Below are 16,633 nucleotides of genomic sequence, written 5' to 3'. Positions count from 1 at the left end.
AAATTCTGTGGCCTGCATTGTGCAGGAGGTCAGACTAGATGATCATAATGGTCCCTTCTGACCTAAATATCTATGAATCTATGAATCTATGAATCTTGAATTTCAGCTTCCTGATGAAAATATTGAGCTGTCAAGGTTCCAGGATGGGTCACCAGCCTCCTCCCTTCTTGGGGATGAGGAAATATTGGAAATATCTTCCCTGGTACTGAGGCAGAACAGTCTCTGCCAGTGAAGTAGGGAGTCTGCCTCTTGTTGAAGAATCAGTTGGCAGGAGGGAGCCCCGAGGGGAAGCCAGGTGGGTGGTTTGTGAGGTGGGAAGGAAAGGAAGTCTATGGAGTAGCTATGATGGATGATCTCCAGAATCCAATTGTCCATGCTGATCTTGCTCCAACTGTGGGCGAAGAAGGTGACGTGGCCTCCAAAGATGATGGGTGGTGAAATAGGCGGCATCAGTGGTGGTGCATGGGTCTCAACCTGGATGTCAAAAGTGGCCTTTGCCCTGAGGTTGGGAGGACATAGACAATGTGGTAGTGGGAGGAGCCAGGAAACAGGCTGTCTGGGATCTCAGGTGCTTTCAGGGAGGTTCAGCTGGCCATTGGTAGTAGGAGAAATAGGAAGAGGGTGGCCATGATCTGAAGGGCTGTTTTGATGTTTTTCCTGGGGGCTGAAGTGTAGATCCCCAGGGACGTTAGGGTGGATCTCACATTCTTCAGGGATTGCAGACATCCACTCATCTTTTAGCTGATTGGCCTCATCAAAAGGGATGTCCTGAATAGTATTTTGGACCAATGATTGGACCAAGAGTCTTTATGCATGACCAGCCCTATGGTTAAGGATCAGGATGCAGTATCAGCTGTGTCCATTTGCCACCAGCCTCGCTCATCCACCAAGGACTGGGCCAGATCTTCAGCAGGGAGTTTGTCTTTGAACCCCACCAGCCTGGTGTAAGTCTTAGTCATATTTAGCCAACAACGCCTGTAGATGGCAATATGAAACTGAAGGCCTAGAGAGCAGATGTTCCTGCTGAGGAGATTCAGCCTCTTTGATCCTTTATCTGGCAGGGTGGATTTCTGGGAGTGCTGCTAAGCCCTTTCTGTGGCTGCTTGCATTCCCAGTGAATTAGGGGCAGGGTGTGTCAAGAGGAAATCAGCCCCTTTGGCTGGCACAAAATAGAGTCTCGTGGCTCCCTTTGGGGTGGGGACACACAATGCTGGTGTGTGCCAGACCTTTCCAGCAGGTTCCAGTATGGCCTCATTTATGGGGAGGGCCACTCTGGATGGTCCCTGTGGCTGTAAAATATCCAGGAGACCATGTTGGGGGTCCTGGATCTCCTCCAGCAGGATTTTCAAGGCAGTAGCCACGCTTTGGAGCAGATCTTGATATTGCCGGTGGTCATCTGGCAGAGAGGGTGATTAGGAGGATCCGGCAGTACCAGCTCGGCATCTTCCTTCTGGTACACTGAAAGAATGGTCTGACAAGAGGGGGAAGAGCAGTAGGATTCCTGTGACAGGTCCGGGAGTCTGCTATACAGCCAAAAGGAGGGGGCTATGGGTTGTGGTGGTCCCCACGCAAAGTGATACCAGGCGTCCCGGGGTGGGGGGGCGGGGCAGTCATACCCGGGTGGGTAGGGTAGCTGCAGCTGTGTATCTGGGCTTCTGCACCATGTCGGAGACATCAGTGGGACTATTTCCTCTGAGTCTGATGATGGTGCCATGGGAAAGGGTGGTACTGTTGGTACCAGGAGGCCCCTGTCCAATTGATAATGAATGGTCTCTCCTGCGGCAGAGTAGGAGCCTCCCTGAGAACCATCAGGCCCAACAAAAGCGAGGACTGTGGATAGGGGAGGAAGACCTCTTCCAGTGTCAGAAAAGTCTCTGTATAGCTCAGAGTCTGTGGGGTTCCCATCGAGACACCAGAGGGACCTGGTTTGACCACTGACACTGGCCAGTCTCCATATTGCTGAGGCAGTATCGATGGTACATCTGGACAGGTGTTGGTGGATGGGATTGGCCTAGCTGCATGCCCTTGTACCTGGTCACTGTCAGTACCACTGGATCCCTCTTCTTCACCCTACCCATCAAGCAGGGACCCTTCGGTGCTGGTTCCATGGGATCTGTACATGACATCTCACCTGACTTGGCATGGCTCAGGGAGGGAACACACTTCTTGTGGGCAGTTCACTGCGGTGATCTGCCCTCATGCCCATAACAGTGTTTCTTACTCTCATGGGCAGCCCTGTGTTCTCAGTACTTGGGCTTCGGTGCCGACGGCTCCGCTCCACTCTCATGCTCAGAGAGGCACCACTGGTTGGCTGAGGCCAACGTATAGGGGGTCTCCTGGGCCAGGGTCAGATTGGGGCCTCATAGCCTCTCCCATCAGGTGCTTCCTCAGCCTGAGTGCTCAGGCCTTTCTGGTTCTGGGCAGAAAGGACTTACAGATGCTGCACTTCGCAGATATGTTCACCTCGCCCAGACCGTAGTAGCACCGTTGATGCTTATTGCTGCTGAGAAAGGAGCAAGGGCAGGAGACACAGTTCTGGAAACCTGGGACCCCAACAAAGAGGGTTTCCCCCAACTTGGGGAAGGACGTTTCTTATGCTATACTAGACTATACTATGTACAATTAAGATTTCTAAACTAGAGGATAACTATTGGTAGCAAAGACGTACAAAAACCCTTCCAGAGCTTAGAAGAGGGAAGGGGGACAGGGATCCAACTCAGGCCAGGCAGCAGGCAGAAGGAACTGGAGGGGCATCGACCTTCACTGCCCCTTGTACCCTGAATAGGGAGTACGAGGGGAGATGTTGCACATGTGCGGGTCAATTAATGCTGCTTGGAAAAAACTTCTGAATCCAGGCACATGGCATATGGGCACCCAAGGGTGGAATACACCTGGGACCAGCACGCCATGGAGAACAGGCCTCTCCTGCTTGAGCAGAAGGGCTATGAGCAGCTGCCACCAAAATGGTTCCCTGCCCTTTCTAAGCTGCAAACAGCCAATAGAGGGCAGCGTTCTCATGCAGCTGGGGCCCTGCCCTGCTCTCCCCAAAGCCAATGGCAAAGAACTCCTCTTGAAATCAATGGGAGCATGGCTGGGCTGAAAGGGTCAGCTGCACGTTGTTAACAACTTGGCTTAATTAAAACCTGCCTCCTCCAATTAAGCCAGCACCAAGCTGTCTAGGTGTTTCTGCGCTTGTCTTGGCTGCAGTGTTAAGCTGGGCTGTTGCTGGGGTGCTAACTAACCTGCCTCCCAGTCGCACACAAAACCCTATCACTCCATGCCCTGCGGCTTTACTCCATGGTAGCTGGCTCATCCTGGGGTTTAGGCTTTGCCTCGGGCAGGTCACCCGCCTGCATTGCAGTGGGAATGCAGGCCAAGGCACCTGAATCAGTCAGCTCTGTGGGACAGGGACTGTCTTGTTGTTCTATGTTCTTAAAGCGCCTGACACAATATGGGGGTTGTGGCCAGTGCCTGGGATTCCCAGGCACTACGACAATTATTAATAATAACAAAAACTAGGGCTGCCAGTCTGCCAATTCCTCCCCATTGTCCCCTGGGCCCGGGACAAGCAAGTTCTCCCACAATTCACTGGGAGAGAATGGCAGAGCAGCTCAGCTCAGTGCCGCACAAAGAGCCACAGGATGTGGACCAGGGCTGGCCTTACCATGAGGCGAACTGAGGCAGCTGCTGGGGGGGGCGCCACTAGGACCCAGAGTTTCAAAGTTTTGGCCCAAGCGAGGGGGTATGGGGCCGCCATTTGAGCTCCCCGCCTCAGGTGCCAAAATGTTGTGGGCCGGCCCTGACGTGGATGCAGCAGGGAGTGGGACACACTTAGGGAGCTCAGCACCAGCGAGGATGCAATAACCCCAGCAGGGCTTTGCACCGGGGCTGCTCACACCTGGGCTAGGCTGACCTGGTGCCAATCACCTGGGCTGCTCACAGCGGTAAAGACATGCCCTATGGAAAGCTTGGAAGGGCAGCAACAAGTCCTTATGGAGACAGGGGACATTTCAAAGCCTTGCCTTCAAACTTTGTGGAATATTCCCCTTTGCTGCAGGGGTAAATCTGGCAATTTTCAGGCCAACCCTATTTCCCAAGCCAAAGATACAGTGGGGCCAAAAGGGGGCTTTATAATGGCAGCCAGCTATCCATGCTGAGAACAGGGGGAGGGGGATTAACACCTAAACCACCAATAAATCTCACACCTATTGCTTCATTGGAAAAGCCTGAAATGATAGTTTGTGTCTCTTTGTCTTTTGTCCCAGTCACTCTGGCTGATCTTTACAGTATTGGAGCTGAGATAATATGGTGATTGGCACTCTGGAAAGATAGATAGATAGATGATGAGGTTAGATTCTATAATTGTATACTGTATAAGAAGGCTTCTCCCCTTTTGTGGTGGCAGCTGTAACAGACTGTATGACTCATTGTCACTAATTACACTCATATTTGCACTCAGTCCTAACCACTCCCTTTCGAACTGAGTGACTTCCTTGGTGCTGGTGTGATTAAAACACAATACAAACCAACCATTCCAGGGGCTGTAGCTCAAGACTGAGGGGCATCAGCAGAGCTGTGATTGGGGTGCCCAGGACTGGCAAAGTAGCAGTGGGAAGTGAGGGAGTGTTCAGTCAGGATTGAGATGTATTTACACAGCTGTGGAAGGGCCCAGAACTGGAATGGTGGCGATGGAGTGTTCAGGGCTAAGGTGCCTTGACAGAGCTTTGGGGTGAACAAAATTAGTCAGGACTTGTTAAATAGCAAAGTGAGGTGCAGGCTTGTCTGAGGTGTGGGGTCAGAAGTGGCTGGCAGTGGTTGGCAGTTGAGGTAGCTGAGTAGATACCATTGGTTTGGAAGATCCCAGTTCGCCCTGCAAATGCAGAAGGAATATTGTGGCTTCTCAGATTAGCTGCTGTTTGCAACTCCTCTGCCTTAACCTGCCTCTGGGAATAGACTGAATTGCAAACTCTGCTGGGGCTTCAATTCAAGGGTTGGGGGAAGGATGTTCTAAATTTCCTAATCCCTTTCATCAACACTGCCAGACAACTGGAGAGATAGGAGCAAAGGCTGGGCTGGGTTTCCCGCTGCCTCTGTCCAAGCCATCCTGTGAGCGATTACAGGGGCTACCCTCCTACTCCAAGAAATCCCGCCACCCTCCACCCCACGTCCATTGGGCCAGGTGTGAGGCCAGTTCCCTTGGCAAGGCGTGGAGCAGACGTGCCCCACTCATCCAGTGAGTACCAGCAATACGCAGACAGGGGATAACTGCAGAGGGCACGACCTCCCACAAACGAAAGCCAGCCTGGCAGAAATGACTTGTGGCTTCCCCAAGGCAAGGCCAAGCACTATTGCTGCTTCCTGAGTCTGCCCAGCAACGGGCCTGGGTTCCATCCCTTGCGGGCAGGCTAGGACTGTACCCCTCACTGTGGTGCCTGGGTGCCACCCAGGAAAGCAGTCGCTGATCTGACAGACACTGAGGCTTGGCCCCCCAGGAGGCACTGCTCAGGCTGAGCATGTAGTGATGCAGATAGGTCAGGCTGCCTGACACTGCCACTCCTAGGCCAGGGGACACCAGGAGCTCGTCACCAGGAGAGCTAGCCCAGAGCACTGTGCCTAGTGCAGGCGCAGCTTTACCGGCACCACTGGGCTGGTGCAGTTATAGGTTATCCCTCCCCATGAACAAAATAAGCTGACTTGGTAAAAGTGCCTTTGCCATCTAGCTGCATTTACGGTAAGGACTTCTGCCAGTCAGAGCTCGCCCCGAGCGACACAGCCATGCCGGCCAAAGTCTGTAGTACAGACGCTGCTTTTGGCTGCCTACAGCTCTGCCAGCTTGCAGCCGCCAGTGCTGGAACTCCCGCTCTCACGCTCAGCCACCGCATGATTTTCTTTCTGAACATTTCAGTGAAGGCAGCTTTGCTGAGGAGGCAGTTTTGCCAACCTAAAACTGAATAGCTCTAGGCCTCCAGGCTTTGGAGCTAGGGCTTGAAATTTGGCAGGGGTCTCGCTTGGGTCAGGGAGGTGCCTATAAAAATCCATTTTAGCTGGGCTAAGATAAGCCATAGAAACTTGGCCCTTGCTATATGCTGACCCCATACTTCTCTGAATGTTACAACGGTGCTGTGCATTTTCCCAGGCCAAAGTGAGGTGCTGCCCAGCCCGCCTGCTTGTGAAAATTCCTGTTAGCCTAAGGGAGGGTGCTCTGGGCTGGGAACAAGGGGACCATGAGTCCCAATCTCATTTCTTCCTCTGAGTGTTGTTATTAAGTCTTTAATCTTCACAGACTTCCTTACTGAGCAAGAACTCATACTCCTGCTCTAGGAGGCCAGCCTGTACCACCCCACATTGCACAGATAGGGCAACTGAGAATTTGTACTAGGTCATTTGTGACAGAGTTAGGAACAAAACCCATCTCTCGTCCACTGAGCCATTCTGCCTTTCACAATGCCAGTGCTGTGTGCTTGACTCTCCATTTTTAAGTCAGGCACTCAACTGTAAAGAAATGCCCAAATTAAGGTTGCCAGCAAATGCAATCTGCATTCAAATATCAGGCTCCTCCTGCTGCAAGCCAGGAAGGAGGGAGAGCTCTTAAACTAAACGGTTGGATGCATGTGTATCATAGAATCATAGAATATCAGGGTTGGAAGGGACCTCAGGAGGTCATCTAGTCCAACCCCCTGCTCAAAGCAGGACCAATCCCCAACTAAATCATCCCAGCCAGAGCTTTGTCAAGCCTGACCTTAAAAACTTCTAAGGAAGGAGATTCTACCACCTCCCTAATGCATTCCAGTGTTTCACCACCCTCCTAGTGAAGAAGTTTTTCCTAATATCCAACCTAAACCTCCCTCACTGCAACTTGAGACCATTACTCCTTGTCCTGTCCTCTTCTACCACTGAGAATAGTCTAGAACCATCCTCTCTGGAACCACCTCTCAGGTAGTTGAAAGCAGCTATCAAATCCCCTCTCATTCTTCTCTTCTGCAGACTAAACAATCCCAGTTCCCTCAGGCTCTCCTCATAAGTCATGTGTTCCAGACCCCTAATAATTTTTGTTGCCCTTCGCTGGACTCTCTCCAATTTATCCACATCCTTCTTGTAGTGTGGGGCCCAAAACTGGACACAGTACTCCAGATGAGGCCTCACCAATGTCGAATAGAGGGGAATGATCACGTCCCTCGATCTGCTCGCTATGCCCCTACTTATACATCCCAAAATGCCATTGGCCTTCTTGGCAACAAGGGCACACTGCTGACTCATATCCAGCTTCTCTTCCACTGTCACCCCTAGGTCTTTTTCCGCAGAACTGCTGCCTAGCCATTCGGTCTCTAGTCTGTAGCTATGCATTGGGTTCTTCCGTCCTAAGTGCAGGACCCTGCACTTATCCTTATTGAACCTTATCAGATTTCTTTTGGCCCAATCCTCCAATTTGTCTAGGTCCCTCTGTATCCTATCCCTGCCCTCCAGCGTATCTACCACTCCTCCTAGTTTAGTATCATCCGCAAATTTGCTGAGAGTGCAATCCACACCATCCTCCAGATCATTTATGAAGATATTGAACAAAACCGGCCCCAGGACCGACCCCTGGGGCACTCCACTTGACACCGGCTGCCAACTAGACATGGAGCCATTGATCACTACTGTATGATGGGAAGTGTCAGGCAATGTTAATGGGCTGCTCCCCTATACCAGTGGTTTTCAACTTTTTCCTCATGGCCCAGCTGAAGAAAATTGTTGATGCCCGTGACCCAACATAATTATATCTTTTGACTAGAGTTTTCATAAAATCATAATATTGCAATACCTTCCAGCTTAACCCACTTTACATAACTAACACTAGACACTAGCATTAGTAAGCTTATGGTAAGGAGCGTGGGAGGTGGCCCAGGGTAGGGCAGAGGGTGGAGTGCGGGGGTGAGGGCTCTGTCTGGGGGTGAGGGCTCTAGGGTGGAGCTGGGGATGAGGGAGTCAGGATGCAGGAGGGGGCTCAGGACTGGGGCAGAAGGTTGGGAAACAGGGGTGTGAGGGCTCTGGCTGGGGGTGCAGGCTCTGGGGTGGGGCCAGGGATGAAGAAATTGGGGTGCAGGCAGGCTGCCCCAGGGCTGGGGCTAGAGGACGCCCCCCAGCCCTCTTCCCGCTGGCAGCACAGAGCTCTGGGGGAAGGGGACCCGCTCTCCCACTGCAGGCAGGTGGCAGGGAATACAGAGCTCCGGGAGAAAGGCTTCTCTCTCTCCCTGCTGACAGCAGTGAGCTCTGGGGCCTGGGAGAGGCCCAACTTGCTCCTCTCCCCGGTTCCCACCCACCCCCTACCTCTCTCCTCTCCAGGTCCCCCTTTAGAGCTGCTGCATGGCAACAATCGTTGGCGTTTGAATCAGCAAGGTGACCCAGTGCCTGACATTCCATGACCCAGTACTGACCTTCAGCAGGACCCGCTGTGCAGGGCCTGTACTTTGAAAAACACTGCCCTACACCATCGCCACACACCGCTGCCAAGCAGCTGCTGCAGGGGCCAGGCAGTGCGCAGCTTCCCTGACTCAACCCGTCTCCCATTCATGTTTGCACTGACCTTCCCAGCTCAGGTCTGGCGGTGCTGGCACACCAGGGGTGGGAGGGGACAATGTTGTTATCCCCATTTTGCAGAGTAGGAAACTGAGGTATGGTGTGGTGACCTGGGCACCCAGCGAGTCAGTGGTAGGATTGCAACTGGATCCCAGCATCGTGGATCCCTGGCCTCGGCATTAAGTCCCCAGCCCATGCTGCCCCTTTTGGCCCTGCAGCGTTCCCTTGGTCCCTTTCCCTCTCCTGTTCCCCATCACTATCCCAGACCTTCACCCATCACTGTTGTTGCTCTCCTTGCCTTGCCTGGCCTGTCCCCCTTCCCCTGGCCCTTTGTCTTGCCATGAGCCTGTCTGTCTCCCCCTGAATTTCACTGGAAGTCCCCTGGTGCCATCCTCCTCCTTCCATGGCTACCACTGGGGTGACTGAGCTGCTCAGGCCCAGGCAACAGAGTGCTGAGCTCCTCCCACTCCCTATTGTGCTCCTGAGAGAGGGGCAGGGCCAGTGGGGTGGCAGTGAGCAGAGAAGGGGGAGCGTTGGAACCCTAGGTGGGGAGCTGAAGCGGAGACCTGGCTCCTCGCTGCAGCCCACGTGAGGACACTTCAGCGGGCTGCGAGGTGGCACCATGTGCCTGCCCTGGGGTGACCTGGGAGCTGTTCCCAGGGTGGGTGGGAGAGGAGGACACTGCAGGGACATTCATGCCTTCCTGCACCTCAGCTAGAACCTCTCATGCTGCCGGAGATGCAGATCCCCCTGTGGTTGCTGTGGGTCCCAACTTTGGGCAGCCAGGCCATAGTCTGTCTGTGTGGGCTGCTGTCCCGGAGCTGTAGCAGGGAAGGAGCTGCTGGAGACACATGGCCTGGGGTGGACAGAAGGTGCAAGGATTCAGTACCCCAGCCCTTCTGCCTTCCAGTCAGCCCGTAGCTCCCTGAAAAACCTCCCACCCCCAGCCAAACTTCCATCCCTGACCTTCAGCTGGACCCCTGCCTCCATCTACAAGGCCCCCAAACTGACTCCAGCACAAACCTACCTGCCCCAGCACCCACAGATGTCCCAACACCCCACCCAACCCCAACAGTACCTAGTCACCCTAGCCTCCAGCATCAGCCCCAGACAGCACCCAGAAAGCCTGGCCCCCCATTACTCTCCAGCACTCACTGCCCCCAGAAACCTGCTATCCAGCCCTGTCATAAATATAAAGGGAAGGGTAAACCCCTTTAAAATCCCTCCTGGCCAGAGGAAAAATCCTCTCACCTGTAAAGGATTAAGAACCTAAAGATAACCTCGTTGGCACCTGACCAAAATGACCAATGAGGAGACAAGATACTTTCAAAAGCTGGGAGGAGGAAGAAAAAACAAAGGGTCTGGGGCTGTCTGTATGCTGTTTTTACCAGGGACAGAACAGGAATGGCGTCTTAGAACTTTTAGTAAGTAATCTAGCCAGGTATGTGTTAGATTATGATTTCTTTAAATGGCTGAGAAAAGAACTGTGCTGAATAGAATGACTATCCCTGTCTGTGTGTCTTTTTTGTAACTTAAGGTTTTGCCTAAAGGGATTCTCTATGTTTTGAATCTAATTTTCCTGTAAGGTATCTACCATCCTGATTTTACAGAGGTGATTCCTTTACGTCTATTAAAAGTCTTCTTGTAAAAAAACTGAATGCTTTTTCGTTGTTCTAAGATCCAAGGGTTTGGGTCTCTGGTCACCTATGCAAATTGGTGAGGATTTTTACCAAACCTTCCCCAGGAAGTGGGGTGCAAGGGTTGGGAGGATTTTTTGGGGGGAAAGACGTGTCCAAACTATGTTTCCCAGTAAACCCAGTTAAAGTTTGGTGGTGGCAGTGGAAATTCCAAGGGCAAAGGGTTAAATTAATTTGTTCCCTGGGGAAGTTTTAACCTAAGCTGGTAAAAGTAAGCTTAGGAGGTTTTCATGAAGGTCCCCACATCTGTACCCTAGAGTTCAGAGTGCGGGAGGAACCTTGACATGGTGGCAGCGTGGTGGGATTAACCTGAAATCCTTTTGAGATCAATTTGAGATTTTTTGAACCAGAAAGACAGATTTTAAAAAGGAAATATTGTTTTTTCCTTTGGGGCTGCTGGAAAGGAGGTCCAAATGAAAGCAGCTAGTTTTTTCTCTGCTTTGGGGCCAGAGCAGAGACAAAAGGGGATTATCTGATTAAATGAGTAGGGGTCTGGAACACATGACTTATGAGGAGAGGCTGAGGGAGCTGGGATTGTTTAGCCTGCAGAAGAGAAGAATGAGGGGGGATTTGATAGCTGCTTTCAACTACCTGAAAGGGGGTTCCAAAGAGGATGGCTCTAGACTGTTCTCAAAGGTAGCAGATGACCGAATGAGGAGTAATGGTCTCAAGTTGCGGTGGGGGAGGTTTAGATTGGATATTAGGAAAAACTTTTTCATTAAGAGGGTGGTGAAACACTGGAATGCGTTACCTAGGGAGGTGGTAGAATCTCCTTCCTTAGAGGTTTTTAAGGTCAGGCTTGACAAAGCCCTGGCTGGGATGATTTAACTGGGAATTGGTCCTGCTTTGAGCAGGGGGTTGGACTAGATGACCTTCTGGGGTCCCTTCCAACCCTGATATTCTATGATCTTTGTGAATTGCAGGTTTTCTTTGCCTGGAGGCGGAGTAATTAACTCCTGCAGGGAAATTCACAGTCTTTGCAAACCAGAGGTTTTTTTTTTTCCCTAAAAGTAAATGGGGGGGGGGGGTTGTTCTACCCACTTGCCTGGAGACAAAAGTGGCAGCGTTTTTTTTATTTTAGGATTTTGATTCTTTTTTACAAGGAGCACAGGCTTGAGAGGAATTTTTTTTTCCTTTGGGCTGCTGGTAAGCAGGTTTCCAAGTAGTTGGAGGTTTTTTGCTTTGATTTGGGGCCAGAGCAGAGACATAGGGAATTGTCTTTTTCTGTAGGCTGACAAATCACTATCAGAGAATAGGTATCCTATTCCAGCACAGCAAAATTTTACAGCCAAGTTTTGCTTGTTTATTTCTAAACCTCGGGTGTAAAGTTAGTTAAAAACAGAGAGGTTAGGATGACAGAATCCACGGCTCAACAAAAGCTGGAATTAGCCAGATTTCAGGCTGAGGAAAAACAAAAGGAACATGAAAGACAGATAGAACTCATGCGGCTGGAGAAGGAGGTACAGGAGGCTGCCCACAAGAGGGAAATGGAGGCAAGGGCCAAAGAACTGGAGGAGAAGGTATATTCTGCTGAGCCTTTATCTTTTCCAACAAATCCTAGCAATCCTTCTCCAGGTACCACTTCCTATCCCAGAAAGTTCCCCATCTACAAGGCAGGCGATGATATGGAGGCCTTCTTAGAAAACTTTGAAAGGGCCTGCCTTATGTACAGCATCTCTACCGACCAATACATCGTAGAGCTGAGGCCGCAGCTCAGTGGACCCTTAGCTGAGGTGGCGGCTGAAATGCCTAAAGAACACATGAACAAGTATGAACTGTTTAAATCCAAGGCGAGAGTCAGAATGGGGATAACACCCGAGCAGTCTCGTCGGAGGTTCAGAGCCCTAAGGTGGAAACCAGACGTGTTGTTTACCCGACATGCCTACCACATTGTGAAACATTGGGATGCCTGGATATCAGGAGCAAGTGTTGAATCTCCAGTAAATTTGCCCTTTCTAATGCAAATGGAACAATTCTTAGAGGGTGTTCCTGAGGAAATAGAAAGATACATCCTAGATGGGAAGCTCAAAACTGTAATTGAGGCAGGAGAGATTGGAGCCAGATAGGTGGAGGTGGCAGAGAAGAAGAAAACTGTTCGCAGTTGGAGCGGAGACCAGAAGGGACAACCCCAGACCACACCCTATTACCAGGGGCCGCCCAAGGCCCCACCTACCTCCCAAAGAACCCTCCAGACACCTTATCGTCCCACCACCCCGTTCTCCAGCAACCCACCTCGCCCCAGTGACCCGTCAGCTGGAAGATGTTTCAAATGTAACGAGCTGGGGCATGTAAAGGCCAACTGCCCCAAGAACCCCAACAGATTACAGTTCATTGCACCGGAATCACACCAGAGGTCCGCAGTCCCAGATACAGTGGGCCGCTCCAAAGGTATCTGGGAGGTAAGTGTGGGCGGGAAGAAGGTCACCGCGTGGAGGGACACCGGAGCACAAGTGTCAGCTATCCATGCTTCCTTAGTGGACCCCAATTTAATCAATCCAGAGATCCAAGTGACGATTCAACCCTTCAAGTCCAACTCTTTCAATTTGCCTACAGCCAAGTTGCCCGTCCAGTACCAGGGCTAGTCAGAAACGTGGACTTTTGCAGTCTGTGATGATTATCCCATCCCCATGCTGTTGGGGGAAGACTTGGCCAATCATGTGAAGCGGGCCAAGAGGGTGGGAATGGTCACCTGCAGCCAGGCTAAACAAGCCGTGAAGCCTAGCTCTGTTCCAGAAACTTCTATCAGGACCCGGTCAGAGGTGATGGACCTGGACCCCAGGCCAATGTCTGCAACAGCAGTAGTGGATCCAGTCCCAGAGACCCAGACGGAACCAGTCCCAGAACCGGAACCAGAGGAACAACCAGCACCAGATCCATTGCCGGCACTGAATCCAGTACTTGCAACCTCAACACCAGAGGCCCCCACCGAACCTGAACCGGCAGCAGCCCATAACCCTACACAAGAGGCTCAGCTGGAGCCTGAACCCCAACATAGTGTCCCAGCGGAGAGTGGTTCACAGTCAATGGAAATAGCCCCATCCCCTACATCGCTTCCAGAGGGACCAAGCATAGGTCCACAATCCAATGAGGAACTGATGTCTCCAGCATCAAGGGAACAGTTCCAGACCGAACAGGAAGCAGATGAAAGCCTCCAGAGAGCTTGGACGGTGGTACGGAGCAACCCACCACCTCTCAGCTCTTCTAATCGATCCAGGTTTGTTGTAGAAAGAGGACTTTTATACAAGGAAACTCTTTCTGGTGGACACCAGGAAGACTGGCATCCTCAGAGACAGTTGGTACTTCCTACTAAATACAGGGCCAAGCTCTTGAGCTCAGCCCACGATCACCCTAGTGGCCAAGCTGGGGTGAACAGGATCAAAGACCATTTGGGGGGGGTCATTCCACTGGGAGGGAATGGGCAAGGATGTTTCTACCTATGTCTGGTCTTGTGAAGTATGCCAAAGAGTGGGAAAACCCCAAGACCAGGTCAAAGCCCCTCTCCAGCCACTCCCCATCATTGAAGTTCCATTTCAGCAAGTAGCTGTGGATATTCTGGGTCCTTTTCCGAAAAAGACACCCAGAGGAAAGCAGTACATACTGACTTTCATGGATTTTGCCACCCGATGGCCGGAAGCAGTAGCTCTAAGCAACACCAGGGCTAAAAGTGTGTGCCAGGCACTAGCAGACATTTTTGCCAGGGTAGGTTGGCCCTCCGACATCCTCACAGATGCAGGGACTAATTTCCTGGCAGGAATTATGGAAAACCTTTGGGAAGCTCATGGGGTAAATCACTTGGTTGCCACTCCTTACCATCATCAAACAAATGGCATGGTGGAGAAGTTTAATGGAACTTTGGGGGCCATGATACATAAATTCGTAAATGAGCACTCCAATGATTGAGACCTAGTGTTGCAGCAGTTGCTCTTTGCCTACAGAGCTGTACCACACCCCAGTTTAGGGTTTTCCCCATTTGAACTTGTATATGGCCGTGAGGTTAAGGGGCCATTACAGTTGGTGAAGCAGCAATGGGAGGGATTTACACCTTCTCCAGGAACTAACATTCTGGACTTTGTAACCAACCTACAAAACACCCTCCGAACCTCTTTAGCCCTTGCTAAAGAAAACTTACAGGATGCTCAAAAAGAGCAAAAAGCCTGGTATCATAAACATGCCAGACAGCGTTCCTTCAAAGTAGGGGACCAGGTCATGGTCTTAAAGGCGCCCCAGGCCCATAAAATATAAGCATCATGGGAAGGGCCATTCACGGTCCAGGAGCACCTGGGAGCTGTTAATTATCTCATAGCATTCCCACCTCCAAACGAAAGCCTAAGGTGTACCATATTAATTCTCTAAAGCCCTTTTATTCCAGAGAATTAAAGGTTTGTCAGTTTATAGCCCAGGGAGGAGATGACACTGAGTGGCCTGAAGGTGTCTACTACGAAGGCAAAAGTACTGGTGGTGTGGAAGAGGTGAACCTCTCCATGACCCTTGGGCGTATGCAGCGACAGCAGATCAAGGAGCTATGCACTAGCTCCGCACCAACGTTCTCAGCCACCCCAGGACTGACTGAACGGGCATACCACTCCATTGACACAGGTAATGCTCACCCAATTAAAGTCCAACCTTACCGGGTGTCTCCTCAAGCTAAAACTGCTATAGAACGGGAGATCCAGGATCTGTTACAGATGGGTGTAATCCGCCCCTCTGGAAGTGCATGGGCATCTCCAGTGGTTCTAGTTCCCAAACCAGATGGGGAGATACGTTTTTGCATGGACTACCGTAAGCTAAATACTGTAACTTGCCCAGACAACTATCCAATGCCACGCACAGATGAACTATTAGAGAAACTGGGACGGGCCCAGTTCATCTCTACCTTGGACTTAACCAAGGGGTACTGGCAAGTACCGCTAGATGAATCCGCCAAGGAAAGGTCCGCCTTCACCACATATCTCAGGCTGTATGAATTTAATGTACTCGCTTTCGGGCTGCGAAATGCACCTGCCACCTTCCAAAGACTTGTAGATGGTCTCCTAGAGGGATTAGGAGAATATGCAGTCGCCTACCTTGACGATGTGGCCATATTTTCGGATCCCTGGTCGGAACACCTGGAACATCTACAAAAAGTCCTTGAGTGCATAAGGGAGGCAGGACTAACTGTTAAGGCTAAGAAGTGTCAAATAGGCCTAAGCAGAGCGACTTACCTTGGACACCAGGTGGGTCAAGGAACTATCAGCCCCCTACAGGCCAAAGTGGATGCTATCCAAAAGTGGCCTGTCCCAAAGTCAAAGAAATAGGTTTAATCCTTCTTAGGTTTGGCCAGTTATTACACACGATTTGTACCGCAATACAGCCAAATCGCCGCCCCACTGACAGACCTAACCAAAAAGAAACAGCCAAATGCCGTTCAGTGGATCGAAGAGTGTCAGAAGGCCTTTAACCAGCTTAAAGCGACACTCATGTCTGATCCTGTACTAAGGGCCCCAGACTTTGACAAACCGTTCCTAGTAACCACAGATGCGTCCGAGCGTGGTGTGGGAGCAGTTTTAATGCAGAAAGGACCTGATCAAGAATTCCACCCTGTAGTGTTTCTCAGCAAAAAACTGTCTGAGAGGGAAAGCAACTGGTCAGTCAGTGAAAAAGAATGTTACGCCATTGTCTACGCCCTGGAAAAGCTACGCCCATATGTTTGGGGACGGCGTTTCCACCTGCAAACCGACCATGCTGCGCTACAGTGGCTTCATACCGCCATGGGAAATAACGAAAAACTTATTCGGTGGAGTTTAGCTCTCCAAGATTTTGATTTCGACATCCAACACATCTCAGGAGCTTCTAACAAAGTGGCTGATGCACTCTCCTGTGAAAGTTTCCCAGAATCAACTGGTTAAAATCGTCCTTGATGTGGAAAATATTGTTAGTCTTTATGTACTTGGTAGTATATTTAGAGGTGCATGTGTCTTATTAACTCTGTTTTTCCTAGAGCTCCAGGAAGAAATCCCAGCCAGCGTTTCACTCTAGCTGAGATTTGGGGGGCATGTCATAAATATAAAGGGAAGGGTAAACCCCTTTAAAATCCCTCCTGGCCAGAGGAAAAATCCTCTCACCTGTAAAGGGTTAAGAACCTAAAGATAACCTCGCTGGCACCTGACCAAAATGACCAATGAGGAGACAAGATACTTTCAAAAGCTGGGAGGAGGGAGAAAAAACAAAGGGTCTGTGTCTGTCTGTATGCTGCTTTTGCCGGGGACAGAACAGGAATAGCGTCTTAGAACTTTTAGTAAGTAATCTAGCCAGGTATGTGTTAGATTATGATTTCTTTAAATGGCTGAGAAAAGAACTGTGCTGAATAGAATGACTATCCCTGTCTGTGTGTCTTTTTTTGT

The sequence above is a fragment of the Lepidochelys kempii genome, chromosome 8 (assembly GCF_965140265.1).
Source record: "Lepidochelys kempii isolate rLepKem1 chromosome 8, rLepKem1.hap2, whole genome shotgun sequence".
Lineage (NCBI taxonomy): Eukaryota > Metazoa > Chordata > Testudines > Cheloniidae > Lepidochelys > Lepidochelys kempii.
The sequence above is the reverse complement of the archived record's forward strand: the minus strand, read 5'-3'. Positions refer to the sequence as shown.